Genomic DNA, 15,152 nt, shown 5'->3' with positions numbered 1-15,152 from the left:
AAATAGTCAAGTTGGTTGGAGAGATATAACTTGCAACAAAGAAGTCTGCAAAATACACCACGCACGAAAGAGGTTTCAGTGCCAAATTTATTTATGTAAGGGAGCTTTCAGACCCAAGCGACGCTTGTAATTTGGAAACGAACCTTCAGAAATAAAGGCAACCCTTGGTACTAGAGTGATACGACATAATGCGCATTTCGCTTGCGTGCATCTCAGACTGATCGCGCATGCGCAGTGAATGACTTGTCGCTTGTCACTTTAGGCTAAAAGCTCCCTAACATTACTAATCGTGTTGGCATTTTCTTCTTCATTTTACGCGAATCTTTGATGCTAAAGTAGAGGTTGTTTGGCACTTCGTTTCAATTCTTGAAGTTCTCGTTGTATAAAACAAATAGAATAAACATAGTAATGGACAATTTGCTTGTTAACATTTATATACCCCACTCTACCTGTTAATATACGATGTTAGAACTCCAGAAATTGACAAACTTATTGCCACGTACAATGGGATCCATGAGTATTACCGTGCAAATTGTCCATCAGCATGTTCGTGCACTTTATTTGACCCAATAAGAGCTTCAAGAATTAAAAGAAAACTCAAAACAAGCTGTTGACAACTTCTGCACAAGCATACATAAAAATTCATCGCTTAAAAACACATAGGATGTAAGAGAAAAATTAATGAAAATAGTCGTGGACAATTTGCCGAGCAATACTAGTGGATCCCACTACAAGAATTTTGTTACTTTCGAGACCGATCAGTAAGCGAACCAAACATCTTAGGCGATCGAACTTTCAAAACAGAATAGCTACTTGACTATGCTAACACTTCGAGTTTTGTTTTTTCCTTGGAAGCTCTACAGCCTTGTCAAGAATGCACAAGAGAGAATCTGCAACCTAAAGGCAGCGCAATGACCTTCAGCTACTTCATTGGCTTCCGAACCAAACATTCCCAGGGATCAGGCACGTGGCCAGGGGAAGGGCTCAGGGAGTTAACACTCCCACGAAATCCTACAAATATCTAATTTAACAACATTTTCTTTAGGCGAATACCCATTCAAGAGCATAAGTTGTGAATATCGACATGAAATATTCAGTCATCTTATAGTCTTCGTGTTAGATAATTGCCTGAAATGTTAGATTTCTAAAGCTTCCTTTCCAGGAGCGAACCCGGGGGCGGTGTAAATAAATTGTTAATGTAGTTTTCAGTATCTACGCAGTAGGCCCTTACGGTCGTACCCAGGAATTTGGTGAGGGGAGGGGGGTCCGAAAATGTGGAAAAAAGGGGATCCGGAATGCTGCTGGGAGTCAGGCACGTAGCCAGGGGATGGCTCAGGGGGCTGAAACCCCCTCCGAAATCCTACAAATATCTAATTTAAATAGTGTGTAATTAATTTTACTTCCTTAGTGGGATTAAACATTAGATCGAAAAAAGTTTAGTGTATGTTAGAGAAACCAGGTTATATTTTTATATTCTACCATTTAATCCAAAGAGTAAATAGATCCACAGCTCTCAAAATTTATAGTTTTCTTTTGGCGAGGTCACAGAATATAAACTTTATGAGTAAAATTTGGCCCCAACTTTTAAAGCCTTCTTTTTTAACGTAATGTGTAAAAGTTAATAACAAAATACAATAACTGTGTTCAGTACACTAACTGCACAAAATGTAAGAAAATAATAAACACAGATATTCGGGCCTCCCCCATGCCTTGTAATTAAGGGGTCCCAGGTTCAATACCCGGTGGAGGCACAAGTGGTTCGGACCCCACTTTAAACTGTAGGTCCAGTCCCAATTAGCCTTACTGTGCATAAAGTGGACTTAAAACAGCAACTCAACACGGATATATCATCATACGGTAGCAAAATCTCTCTCCATTTATATAATAATAATAAATTTGGATTAAAATTGGTTTATTTTTAATTACTTATAATGGTTATTATTGTAAAATTACAATTATAACCTTGGTAATAATTATTTAACAGTGGCCTGCCCCCTCTACAAATATTTCTGGCGACCGCTGTGCTGATAAAGGTTGAGCCCCCTCCGAAATAAAATCCTGGCTACGGGCCTGGTTGGGGCATTAGATGTAACCACAAACGCTACAGCAGTATTGCAGCTAAACGTACAATTGTAGAGTTGCAATATTATGATCCAAAGTAAGGAAAAAAAAATCAACTCACCGTTAGACCCCCTTCCCACTCGGTCCCGACAATCGGCAACACAGTCGCTTACAGGCAAAAGTTGTCACACGCTCTACAGCTTGATGCTTATTATTTACATTCAATTCTCACAAGTATTGGAATATTCCGCAAATTATCAAAGTTTTCAAATTTCCTTTAATTTTCTTATACAGCCGTGATAATTATACATTTAAAAATAATAAGTTTATCAATTAAATTAGCAACGATTCTTATTATGAAGAACGAACATGTCTAACCAAAAACAAATCGGGACATTTTGTCATTAATACTGTAGTTCGAAAAAAAGTCGGAACAGGGATTAAAAAGAATAAAAATGCCTGGTAAACTAAAATTACCAAAGATTGCAGACTGCAGAATTCTGAACCCTATCTCCATAAACAACCCATTAATTTTTGCAAGGGCAAAATCGAATATTTTTGCAAAATCTGAAATCGTCAATGTTATTTTCATAGTTTTTTGTAGGTTCACATTAAAATATGTCATAGTTCGAGGCCTACTACGTTGACTATAAGCAAATGTAACCCACGCGTAGAAAACATATGTAGATTTAGTTTACGGCACACCGGGATTTGAAGCAAACACTTTCAGAAGCGATTTCGTGCTTTCTTTTCCTTCCGTAGTTTCTGTTCCGTGTACTTACATTATTGTAGAAGTTATAAATATATTAAAATATGTGCCCGGATTCTGGATTCGAGTCGCAGCTTGGACATGGGTGTTCTTTATGAGAGTGTTCCTTCATCACTTCATCACTCAGAAGTTGATGACAAATCATCTCTTTTTCTGAGCCTTAAAAAACAATTCTAAACCTGATATCTGTCGGTTTCCCTTCAGTTAGAACCCGAAAACATTATTTTTATTTTGCATTTTTCGTCCTTTTTGGCTCTTACGTCATTTTTCAGTTTTTTTTTCCTATTTCATTTTTCTTCATTTTTCCGGCTATTTTTCTCCTGTCCTGTTTGGGGAATTTTAAATTTATCTTTCCTCCAACAAACTTCAAATTCTTTGTGTGAAGCCTACTCTGAGATTCCCTTGGTGGTCTCTATTATCGCTTTAATGTGTGATTTTAAAGTAAAATTAATCACAATATGTACGGGAAACACAAGTGTATTTTCAGATGCTGGCGGAGTATCGTGCAAGATCCACTCTGAAAGACGTTGAATGACTTATACAGAAAAAACGTTCGGTGTATTTTATGTAACCTTGAAGTAAGAATAAAGAAAGCTGCATTTGCACTTACCTAATTGCTTTTGGGCCTTTGAGTCAGTAGTTTAAACCACCAAGCAACGGGTTTTATCGAACTATTCAACTACTCACTTGCCGGCCCCCGTGGTGGAGTGGTTAGCACATCGTGCTACGATTCCAGGGCTCCCGGGTTCGAATCTCGGCCTGGGCATGGATGCTGGACAATGTCCATTCATCAATTTCATCATATCATCACTCATGTCCATTTTCGCAAATTAGCCAAATGTGACACAAAAAGCGAAGTAAAATAAAGCAAATCAATCAATAAATAAATCAACTACACTCTTGAAATGTATGAAAAATCAAGCTTTCATTTTCAGAGCGAAATAAATTTTTAGGTTCTTTTTTTACAATTTTTAGGTCATTAACTTCCGAGCCATACTCATCATCATCGTCGCAACACAATGCGAAATGCAACGCAAAGTAGCAAAAATATAAAAAAGAAATGTTATAAACATTTGCTACAATGTTATGGCAGTATCGGACAACATTTAATGGACGTGCGATAAATAAGAGAAACACAATGGGTGTTTTGAAATCGCAACAACGTCAACCATTTACATCACGCACATAAAAGCACCTATTCCTTCCAATTGCAATACACGACAGACGATGATATAGTTCTACGGTATGTGATAGTAACTATGAATGCATTAAGCTGGTCTTGTTTTACGTCACAAATGACGTAACATGAACTCTATTCTTCGATTCGGATTCCGGAGTGGCACGAGCCATTAATTACACCATCTCGAGCGCGCACTTGGAGGTTCAACAAGGATGTTGCAGACTTCCGTGGTGGAATGGTTAGCATAGCGGGCTACGATGTCAGGGGACACTGGTTCGAATTCCGGCCTGGGCGTTCTTTGTGAGTGTCCCTTCATCAATTTCATCACTCATCTTCGCGATTAGGCAAAAGCGGCAGAAGAAGCGAATCAAAATCAATCAAGTCAATAAATTTAATCAAAAAGGGTTTTGCTTGACTGAACTTGGACGGGCGGAGAAGACGATAGCTTGATGTCTAATATTAAGCTAATCACTCCTCCCCCGAAATGTCTAAAATTAACAAGGGAATGTACACTCACCTCAATTAGTACTCCGGCAGTTTATTTCTTTATACAACATATTTGCAGAAGATAAAATTCAATTTACAGATGTATCAATATACGCTGTATAAAACACACATTAACTTCGTTGACCTTAACTCCTAAGCGGCAGTTTTCCCCACCTCAACTCTATCAATTTAACTCAATTTCTTTACCTTCAGGACTTCAGGACAGACAAAAAACAAACATCCATGTCTTAACCGGGACCCCTGGCGTCGTAGCGCGCTATGCTAACCACTCCGCCACGGAGGCCGGCTCCAACTGCACCGTGAGGGTGGGGAGGTTGATTTAAAAGCAACACCTCTCAACAAGGGAGAAGAAAAATGTGACAATATTTAACAATTCACCCCCAAATGTGCATTTTATTTTGTATGTAGGGTACAAGAAAATATGATTGCCTCAAAATATTATTGTATCTGCCCCATTTTCTTTTACCAGGGACAATGCTTCACTAAGTTGCCGTTTTAGTTTCCCTTGGCGTTTTTGCTGCATAAACCAGCATTTTCGAACGGGGTGACAAGGACATACGAGTGTGTTTTTGGATGATGTAACTTTAGAGACGTTGAGGTACACACTGGACCTGGAGGATACTGGAACGTGTGGCATTGAGGTGTAGATCGACCACGTTGTGACACGCACATTTGTCATTAGTTTTATTTTGCATTTTATTTTTGTTATTTAGCGTCGCTTTTCTTCCATTTTTGGCTAATCCCGACGATGAGGATGAGTTATCGTCAGATTAAATTGATGAAGGGACACTCTTCACAAACAACACCCATGCCGGGATTCAAACCAGGGAACTTCGGTGGCGAGTACGAAAGTCGGTCACCAGCCAAGATTTATATTTTTTTACATACGTACATTTAACTCCCAACAGGTCATCAGTGAAACACTGCTTGTTCCGCGTCGTTTAACAAATGGAATGTCTTTGCACCTTGTGGCTATGTGGAGTATTTTATTTTCATAAGTTGGCAACACTTAAGCAGAAGATCTTAAGTTCTATGATTCCCACTTTTTTATTCTTATTCTTATTATTATTATAGCTACAGCGAAGAATCAGGCGAAGCCAGGGCAGGCTCGGTACGCAGTTGGTGGAGCAATGGTACGGTATGGCAGAGTCCCGGGTTCGAGTCCTGGCCGAGCCTGCACTTTTAGCCGAAATTTCGACTAATGTTAAATCGTCTAATAACAAAACCGCAAATAACGATCTAAAAAAGAAAGCGCGATTTCCATTACGTCTAAAAATTAAATAATCAGCGATCTTCCAAAAGGGTGATGTTGCTCAAACATTGTGTAGTCCTGTGCCCCTCCTCCAAAAGGGAAGGTCGATAGTCCGCCACTGCCTTGGACAATGGAAGATCGTTGTCTTCATTTCTACTCAACTATTATGCGTCATCGATGGCGTAGTGATAATTATGGAACGGAACTTTAGGTAAATAAATGGTTTTTTTTTCTGCGATAAGATAGACCCCCTCGTTTTTGCCAAAATTCTGATCATAGCCTTATATGTCAACTCAGCAAATTTTATTTTACATAAAAACACATATTTTCCAGTTTTTCGTATGTAAATACATATTTTGAGAATTTTCACTTTAAATGCATAAAATCACTCATTGACTTTAGCTACCTGGAAATCCTCGAAGGAAAAATGTATTCTCCGCACCTCTTTCATATATTATGCCCAGAACTTTTAAAAAATTTGTATCTGTTGTAAATGATCTCGACAAAGAAGACGCATATAGAAGTCTACAGACATTCTGCAAGAACTGTTGAAGGATCTCTCCTTAAAAGTTGAATTGGCATGCATCAACAAACCTGTCCTTTCTCTCTAATTCCATACGAAAGCTTGAATCGTCCGCGAATACTTTTGCAGCTTCCGTGGGTGAAGTCCGTACAGTCGAAACGAAACTGAAAGAACTCACTGGATCTAACGCACAAGTGCTAATGTCTAAATGTACAGACATTTTGGGGAAAAACAAGGTTTTCAAACTTTGTATTAAATCGCACGTGTTTTGGAACGTAAAGTAGAGGAAGAGGAAGCTTTGGAAAACTTCAGCGTTAGTGACATTGCGTGCTTGAAATATGCAAGAATTGTTTTTGTGACGTGGAGAGATCTTTCTCACAATATAAGATGCTTTTTAGAGATAATCGTCACAGATTTACAACGGAGAATTTGGAAAAAAAACTATGGTGATCCACTGCAACTCTCCCAAAAAATAGCTCGCTATGAGGTAAGCATTTAGAAACAGATTTCAGGTGTTTAAAATGCATGTAATATTTTGTTTTTGTTACCAAATGTTTTTTTTGTCACATATTTTCCTGTTTTTATCACATATTTTCAACATTTTTGACACATAAAAAAATATATATATTTCCGAGTTTTTTAGCACAAAGTTCCGTTCCCTAGTGATAATGCTGTCGCCTTGCATTGTAAGTAAGGAATCCCGGGTCCGAACGCTGGTGGTCGCACATTGCACTGTGGTTCGTATCTAATAGGGTGACCAACTCTCCCATGTTTCCCAAAACTCCCTCCCATATTAGTCTTTTATCCTCGCGGCTTCCGTATTGGCATTCTATTTCTCCCGTATATTTCATTAACAATCAAGATCGCGAAATTTAAATTCATTCCGATATAATAGGAGTTCGACGAACAGTACAAATCAATTAATTGTGAGTACAGTTGAAATGAATTTTTGAAATTTGCAGGAAAAAAAATGCTTGGTGGACAAATACATGTAGGCCAGGTATAAAGAGCATGCAAATATGTAAATTTTTATTCTGTATTGTGACTTGTATGTACATAAAATGTAAATTATTATTTTGTTTAATATTATCCATTCCATTAACATCTGCCGGAGTGAAGCCGCACCGCTAAATTGCGCAAAATTCGTCGCGAATAAATCTCCCGCAAATGCAATGCCGAAAGTTGGTCACCCTATTCACAAACACCCATTTAAACTATAGGCCCAGTCCCGATTAGCCTTCCTGTGCATAACGTGGACTTAAAATCCAAAGTCAAAACTGGTATGCATTAAATAACCTGCAAAAACAATAGCAAGATGTTATGAAGTTCATGCGCCAGCATAATCCGTGAAATCACCAAACGATTCTAACAGTGTCTCACTTGATTATCAGACAAGAATAATGCAGCAGTCAAGTAAAATAATTCGTGAAATACTCACGTGTTAGAAGAAAACTGGATATTACAGTGGCGTATTTCAGTATCCAATAATCACAATCTCTTTGGAGATTCACTCAAACTATCGTCATTTGTGCAAAGCAAGCACTTGGAAAATCACTAGAAGAAATCTTCACGCGGGTAAAACTGCTGATTACCAACATTTGACACCGGAACACGAGGCACAGATGCACTGTTCTTTTATCAGTTGGTTCCTTCCGAGTGCTTGCCGAGTTGTTTTTGCTCAAATCTCCCCCACCGAGCAGCAGCGCCACACAGGCAGAAGGCTTCTTCTGTCATTCTGGAAAGAAAACGCACACAGTCCATAGCGCTGCTGCATGTTAAAATGACTTCGTTGTCGCGATTCTTGCTCAACGATTCGACGCCCAGCACCAATGACCTTCTACGGCTTAACTAAATTGATCTATTGTCCAACGGAAACCTTTATTTGCTTGCCTACTCAATGGACTCTTGAGAGTTGTAACGACGAAGGTAATTGCAACACCTACCTGTAGTTTGGAAGTTGATAAACAGCGACCGAAATTTTTAGTTCGGAAACACATTCATCTTTTTTAGCTCACTGAAAAACAAATGAGTTTCCTGTTTACATTTTTACAGCAACTAACCGCAATGGAATAAAATATTTAATGGTGATTTTTATCGGTTTTTGCAAGTAGGGAAAGCTTTCAAAAGATTAATCAATAAAATTAAGGTATGATCATGTCCTGCCGCAGAGCTGCCGTTAGGGACACAGGCCCTGGGTGAACAATATACGTGAGGCCCTTATGTTTTGAATTGTGAAAATAGACTTAAATTTCGCGCCAAAAAAGAAAGCTCACAATGTGGATATTATGCCGAGTTTCGCAGTGAACTACTTGATAACTTTTTTGGAAGTTGCGGGTGCGGCCTTCTTTCGGCCCTACGATTGCTCATGGGCGTCCGCAGGATTTTTTCCAGGGAGAGGCAAGCAAGGTATTTTTTCCAGGGGGGGCGGACATATTTTTCCCCATAATGGTGATGCCCCTTCAAAAAACACTATTTCAGTCTTAAATTATCATGTTCTTTCAACCTATTTATAATAATTAACATAAATTACTGTGGCTGAAATCAAATTATGTGTGAAATATATAATTTTTATTTGGATCCCCCTTGGTCCCCCTTCTGGACGTCCATGAGAGTGCTAGAAAAAGTATTTTACCATGATCGCATGCAGTGTGTACTACAGATTAATTTTCTCCACTGACATACATTTTTTTTAACATGACGTTAGTACACGAAAACTGGATCATGCCACCAATAAAGCTGACAGGAATAAATCCGGAGGTTAACCTTCTCGATGATTTGAAGCACTTTTGTTCTTGAGTCGACTATATGCACAGAAAAGCTAATCGGGACTGGATCTTCAATTGAAAGTACGATTTGAACCACTATGTGCGACCACCGGGTGTCGAACCCGTGACAGCTTGATTCCAAGGCGACGACGTTACCACTACGCCATCTGAGAGGCCTTTCAAGCACTGTTGAACGGTATTTTTAAAGATAGTGATATTTCTCGAAAGTACCTTTGCGGTGGTACACGCCAGAGCGAAGCGATATGCGACAGTGGAGGTTCAGACCGAAGTGACAAGCGACACAGACCCCTTTAGTCTATAAAGAAGGATTCACAGCGGATGCGCGAACACACCGAGGCGACACGCAAGCGATAAACGGCACGTGCAGCTTGTCTCGTCAGTCCGAAAGATTGTATTGATTACTGAGGTTCGCTTATGAACGACATGGGCCTCATCCAGTCCATAGAAAAGCGCATGCACTACCAACAGACTGATGCGACAAAGTGTAACTTATCGTGTCACTTCAGTACGGAAATATTATTTGGAGCGAATTTATAATATAGAGAATGTCTCCAATTTCGTTAATATGGCCTTCTAACTAAATATGGCCTTCTAATCACGAATCTGTTGTTAAAATGCGGGGGTCACGTGCGGAAATCGGGAAAAAAGCCGATATAAGGGGATTTTTTTTAGAGCTGTATCGCATTGTTTTACGAACAAAATTTTAACTAAGCTTACCTAACCTAACCTAACCTTACCGGAAATGGTTCGTGGGGCTATCCGTGAATGGTTTGTGGGGCTACCCGTGTATGGTTCGTGGGGCTATCCGTGAATGGTTTGTGGCGCTACCCGTGCATGGTTCGTGGTGCTACCCGGACATAATGTTCAATTTCTACACGTGACACCCGCATTTTAACAACAGATTCGTGATTAGAAGGCCAAAATTAGTTAGTATACCAAATATTAACGAAATTGGAGACATTCTCTATATTGTAAATTCTTATCTATGCATTATTTATATCTGAACGTTGATTTCCAAGTGAAACGTCTCGCTTGTTGCTTCGGTCTGAAATCTACCTAAGAGACAAGCGACACATGTAGCTTAGAAAGGAGCCAAACAACAACAACGTTTCACACCGTAGCGCACAAACCTGCGTACGGTTGGTGAAGTCCTCAAGCGACAAGAGACACGTCTCGCTTTGAAACCAGCCATCAGAAATAAATGCAACCTTCCGAAACGAAACGACAAGAAAATAGTTTTGTATTGAAAAAAACATTAAAAAAGAGAATTTTCCCCCAAAAATTCAATAACATTTTATTTCAATAAATTAACCAAAATGCAATAAATATGTGCTAGAGTTTATAAAAATTACAAATCGGAGCAATCGAACGGGGAACGAACCCAAACTTTCGGTGTTTTAATCTGATACACCACCACCGACACTATCTTTCTCTGGTGAGGTGCACTTGGAAAGCTTCGAGTTGAGTTGAGTTGGTGTTTAAAGTCCACTTTATGCACATTAAGGATAATCGGGACTGGACCTACAGTTTAAAGTGGGATCCGAACCACCTGTGCCTCTGCCGGGTGTTGAACCCGGGACCCCTTGATTACAAGGCGAAGACTGCGCCATCGGAGAGGCCCGGAAAGCTCCGAAACTAACCACTTTTTCTCGATATGGCTGGTTAGTGTGCCCAGTGCTCACTCAGGCATATCAATACTAGGAATTTTTCACTATCCTGAATCTGGAGCGAAAACTGATTACCTAGGCAATTAGGATAGTAAATTTTCCGAATTCGGATTTTAAACTTTCAAGTTGCCAGACGTTTTTGACCCTACACGAACTCCCATCCCAAACTCAAATTTCAAAGCCGTAGGTAGTCTATCCTAGTGAATTTATTATTGGAAATATTAATTCCTGCAATATGTATTTGGTTTATTTTACTTCATATTTCTGTCACTTTTGGATAATCGTGAAGATGTGGGATGATGTGATGAAAAGAGACAACAATGCCCATGCCAGGATATTCGAAACTGGGAAAATTAGTTTTATGTGAGAGGGCACACAACATAACCAGTATGGCTACAATTTCCTCTAACTTTTAAAGCTTCTTTTTGAACGACGTGTGTAAAAGCAAGGTACTATCCAGAGTTTCAGTAACGCTTGAACAGTGAATGACAGACCCAGGGAGGAACAATCGTGCACTGTAAGACAGTGGCAGATTGAATGTGTACAGATATTGAACAGAATCAATCAGAACTGTCACGTGCCAGTTCCGATGACACAATGAAAAACACAAGGAAGAAATGTTTCCCGAAAGCGACGATAGATGGCAGCACGCCATATAAAGAAGAGCATAGTTTATTGTAGAAACTAGGAGCGGAGAAGAGCGATTATATATATTATAGTAAATGCAAAATACATAAAGGAAGAGTATAAAAATTATAGGAGTAAATAAAATGTTGTAAATAGCTAATTAAGATAATTAAGAATATGCTCGTATATGAAACAATTAGGAAAGTTAATAAGGGAGCAAATGAATTCAGAAATGTATCTCTTTTTGATCCTAGTGATCAAAATTTAATTTAAAACCTCTGACGAGGAGAACATCGTCAGCTTTTGTATTTGTCCGTCCCTCGGTGACGCTGTGTCAAAAGCACTTACGGTTGCGCTTCTTATTAGACGCACTGGGCCATAGGCAGCGCTTGCTGTTAGCGATCCTGGGCTATTCCCCTTTTGGTCGTTACATAGGAGGTGGCGCTATTGTCAGTTTAGTCGATCCTACTCTTTCTATAAGTATAGCTTGTGTCGTTTGTATAATGCCAAAGAAACGGGGAAAACGGGCGCATATATGTAATAAATAAGATTATTTTCTAAAATGAAAGAAATAAATTAGAAGAAGGAAAAGAAGAAGAAGCCTTTTCCTAAAATAGAAGAAAGCAAAGAAGAAGAAGCCTTGTCCCAAAATAGAAGGAAGAAAAGAAGAAGAAGCCTTTTCCCAAAATAGAAGGAAGAAAAGAAGAAGAAGATTTCATTTCAATTATAATATATTAAAAGAAGAATATAACCGACGTAAATTTGGAATCAGCATATATATATATTTCAATGTATATACAAGTTTCGCTATATATTTTCTCTGTATTGTGTACAGTTTTCAGAATATAGATCCGCATTTAACTATATCCTCTTGGCTATAAAACGCTTTCTTATTTGGAATTCTCGAATAAAGAACCTATCCCCTGAGATTAAGATATCTGTAGCCGTGGTATAAATAACATTTTAGAAGTGCACTAGAGGGACGTTGCAGAACTGTGAACTGAATGCTTGTTATGAAGCAACCTAGGACTGAGCTTACAAAGGATGTAAAGGTCACTTTCCAGGGTGTCTACTGACCTGGAAAACCTGGAATCTACTTTTGTACCTGGATAACCAGGAAAAAGCCTGGTATTCTACCAGAAACCTGAATTTTTCTCAATGTTACAATTTTCACTCCATATATCCACTTCACTTAGGGGCTTATGTTTTGTGAATACGTGGATGGTGACCACGGGGATACCTGAGCAGAGTCTGTCACTGCAATTTGTTATTTGCCTTACACAGTGTGTGAACATGTATGAGAATATATGCTTTCATTTATAGCTGCTGGTAATATTTTTAAATGTCAAGAAAAGGAAGAAAGTTATACTAGAAAATATTGTACTCAAAGAACTCCAATCTGAACCTATTGTTTTTGTTACTTACAGAATTATTGTACAAGCCCAAAGTGCATTTTGTATGAGTATATATTATGAATAAATTTGCATGGGTATGTGTAAATTTTATAAAAATAAAGTAACTGGCCATTCCCCATCCAAGAAGAATATGCAGTAACATGTAATTATATAAATTAACATATGCTTAGAATATAAGTGGCCGCGGTGGTGGCTCAGTCAGTAACGCGTCTGACTACCATGCTAAAGGTACCGGGTTCGATCCCCGGCCGGTTCAAATCCGGGAACTTTTCTAACGTTGGAAGCGGCCCCGGCGCCCACCCAGCGTCGAATAACATGGGTACCTGGGGGAAACCCTGGGGGGTAAAGGCGGTCAGGGGCGTGATGCTGATCACATCAACCCCACTCACGACCGGATCAAGAAAGTGTGGGGCGTTACCCCCACACCCCTTATACGACTTTATGGCGTGGTGCTAAGCACAGGGGAACACTTTACTTTTTTTTTTTGCTTAGAATATAAATTAATAATTTTTAGAACTTTTGTAGTAAAAACAAAATGTAAAAAATATACTACCAAGAGATATGAATTACACGGCAGTTAAAGGTGAGACATCAGCTTGCTTTTGTTAGTTACTGCAAATTTTTCTCAACTGGCCTTTTGGTAGGGGTTATTAACCTTTAGACTCCCGAGCAGATTTACGAAAATACCCCCGTTCTCGCCCGGGCTTCTCGGCGGGAATTTTAAATTCGAACACTCTTTGGTGGAAAATTGTTATAACTCAGGCACTATAGGAGCAATCTACTTCGGATAAGTTTTGTTCTGCAGCTAAAACATCAGCGCATGCAACCGTGTACAATTCAGAACGCCGGACCGAGGAAGGGGGTTTGGGGGGCACGACCTCTGAATTTCAATGGAAAAAACATAAAAATCTGGAGTTTGCCCCCTCTTCTCCTGCTATTTTGGTGAGAAGGCGCGAACTTTAGTATTCTTTTCAAAGAATGGACATTTCTCAAGAGATTGAAACATGTTTCATGTTCTTGGGTGCCATACAAGTTGAATAATAAGCCAAAATGCGATTTTTTTTACGAGAAATAGGTTAATTTGTATTTTTTGGAGGAAAATTGTTATAACTCGGGCATATGGGAGCAATCTACTTCGGATAAGTTTTGTTTTGCAGCTAAAACCAGAGGCGAAGCGTCCGGTCGTCGGGAGATGCGGAGATGACAAAGCAAAATAATAAAAAAATATTGCTTTTTAAATATTTTAGAGAAGAAGTAAAAAATAAGTCAGAATACTCGCATATTTGAGCGAAATTAGTCACTCGACGCCATGAAACAGCTAGAAATACGCAAGAGATTCGCTAAATTTAGCGAATCGAAAGGAGAGCCCAGTTCTACCCCGCCCGCTACGTTTCCTGTTGAGTGCAATGGTGTCAGGCGGGCCAACTCATCGCAGCAGGTCTGCAAATCTAAGGTCCTTCGACCGCTTTTCTCCCGCTCTTGAAGGTCTGGTCATAAGAGGCCTTTTTTCAGCCCCCTTGTTTACAAACACGGCAGGCTTTCAGTGACGTCATAAGTAAGCAAAAGCATAAATTTCCCCACGGTTAGTGCTAGAAAGAGCTGGGGAGGAGAGATAGCAGTTCTGTATCCATTGTATTTCCTTTACAGTATTTCTCCTTTTCAATTTTTTTCTATCTTTTGATCCTTCGGTTCAATATCGTTTTCTGTAAATAATGTTCTTACTTTACAAAACACGAAGTACTTCAATGTTGTTTTGTGTTTACTATGCTTACGAATGACAAGACTGATCAAGGTGACAGACATACTTACTTAGACAGAACCTTTTCCCTAACATATCTTACTTTCGTCCCAGGGATGGTCAACAACTTCAGGATTCCGGAAAATTTAAAATCTCGATTCAGAAATTTTACTACCCAGATTTCGGAGAGAGACGTTTAACAATTTTTTCATTTTTCGGGTAGAATTTAAGGAAGTTTAGTCTTCCTTATTTTACAATCATATACAACGTAGAACAAAATGAATTTGGCCATCTCTACTTCACACGTCTGTACGAACACTGTTATGATCATTATCAATGTAGAACCCCCCCCCCCCCTCTCCGTCCACGGTTGAAAGATTGACCCTGACGTTTGGCAAGTCTTGCGATGACTAGGTAAAAATGGCACGCTTCGCCACTGGCTAAAACATCAGCGCATGCAACCGTGTACAATTCAGAACGCCGGACCGAGGAAGGGGGAGCTTGGTGGGGGGGCAAGACCCCGGAATGGAAAAAACATAAAATCTGGAGTTTGTCCCCTCTTCTCCCGGAATTTTGGGGAGAGGGCGCAAACTTTAGTATTCTTTTCAAAGAATGGACATTTCTCAC

The 15,152-nt window shown here is 39.3% G+C and overlaps 1 protein-coding gene across 1 annotated transcript in view; it reads right to left on the bottom strand.

Annotated features, from left to right (window-relative positions):
- Positions 1-8,046, bottom strand: part of Ptp52F (Protein tyrosine phosphatase 52F) — a 209,097-nt gene extending 201,051 nt beyond the window's left edge. The window contains exon 1 of the mRNA XM_083129556.1: positions 7,731-8,046. The gene's annotated coding sequence lies outside the window, so the exon portion shown is untranslated. The remainder of the gene's footprint in view (positions 1-7,730) is intronic.
- Between the last annotated feature and the right edge of the window lie 7,106 nt (positions 8,047-15,152).

Source organism: Lepisma saccharinum, chromosome 10, assembly GCF_977018435.1.
Source record: "Lepisma saccharinum chromosome 10, izLepSacc3.1, whole genome shotgun sequence".
Lineage (NCBI taxonomy): Eukaryota > Metazoa > Arthropoda > Insecta > Zygentoma > Lepismatidae > Lepisma > Lepisma saccharinum.
The sequence above is the reverse complement of the archived record's forward strand: the minus strand, read 5'-3'. Positions and strand labels throughout refer to the sequence as shown.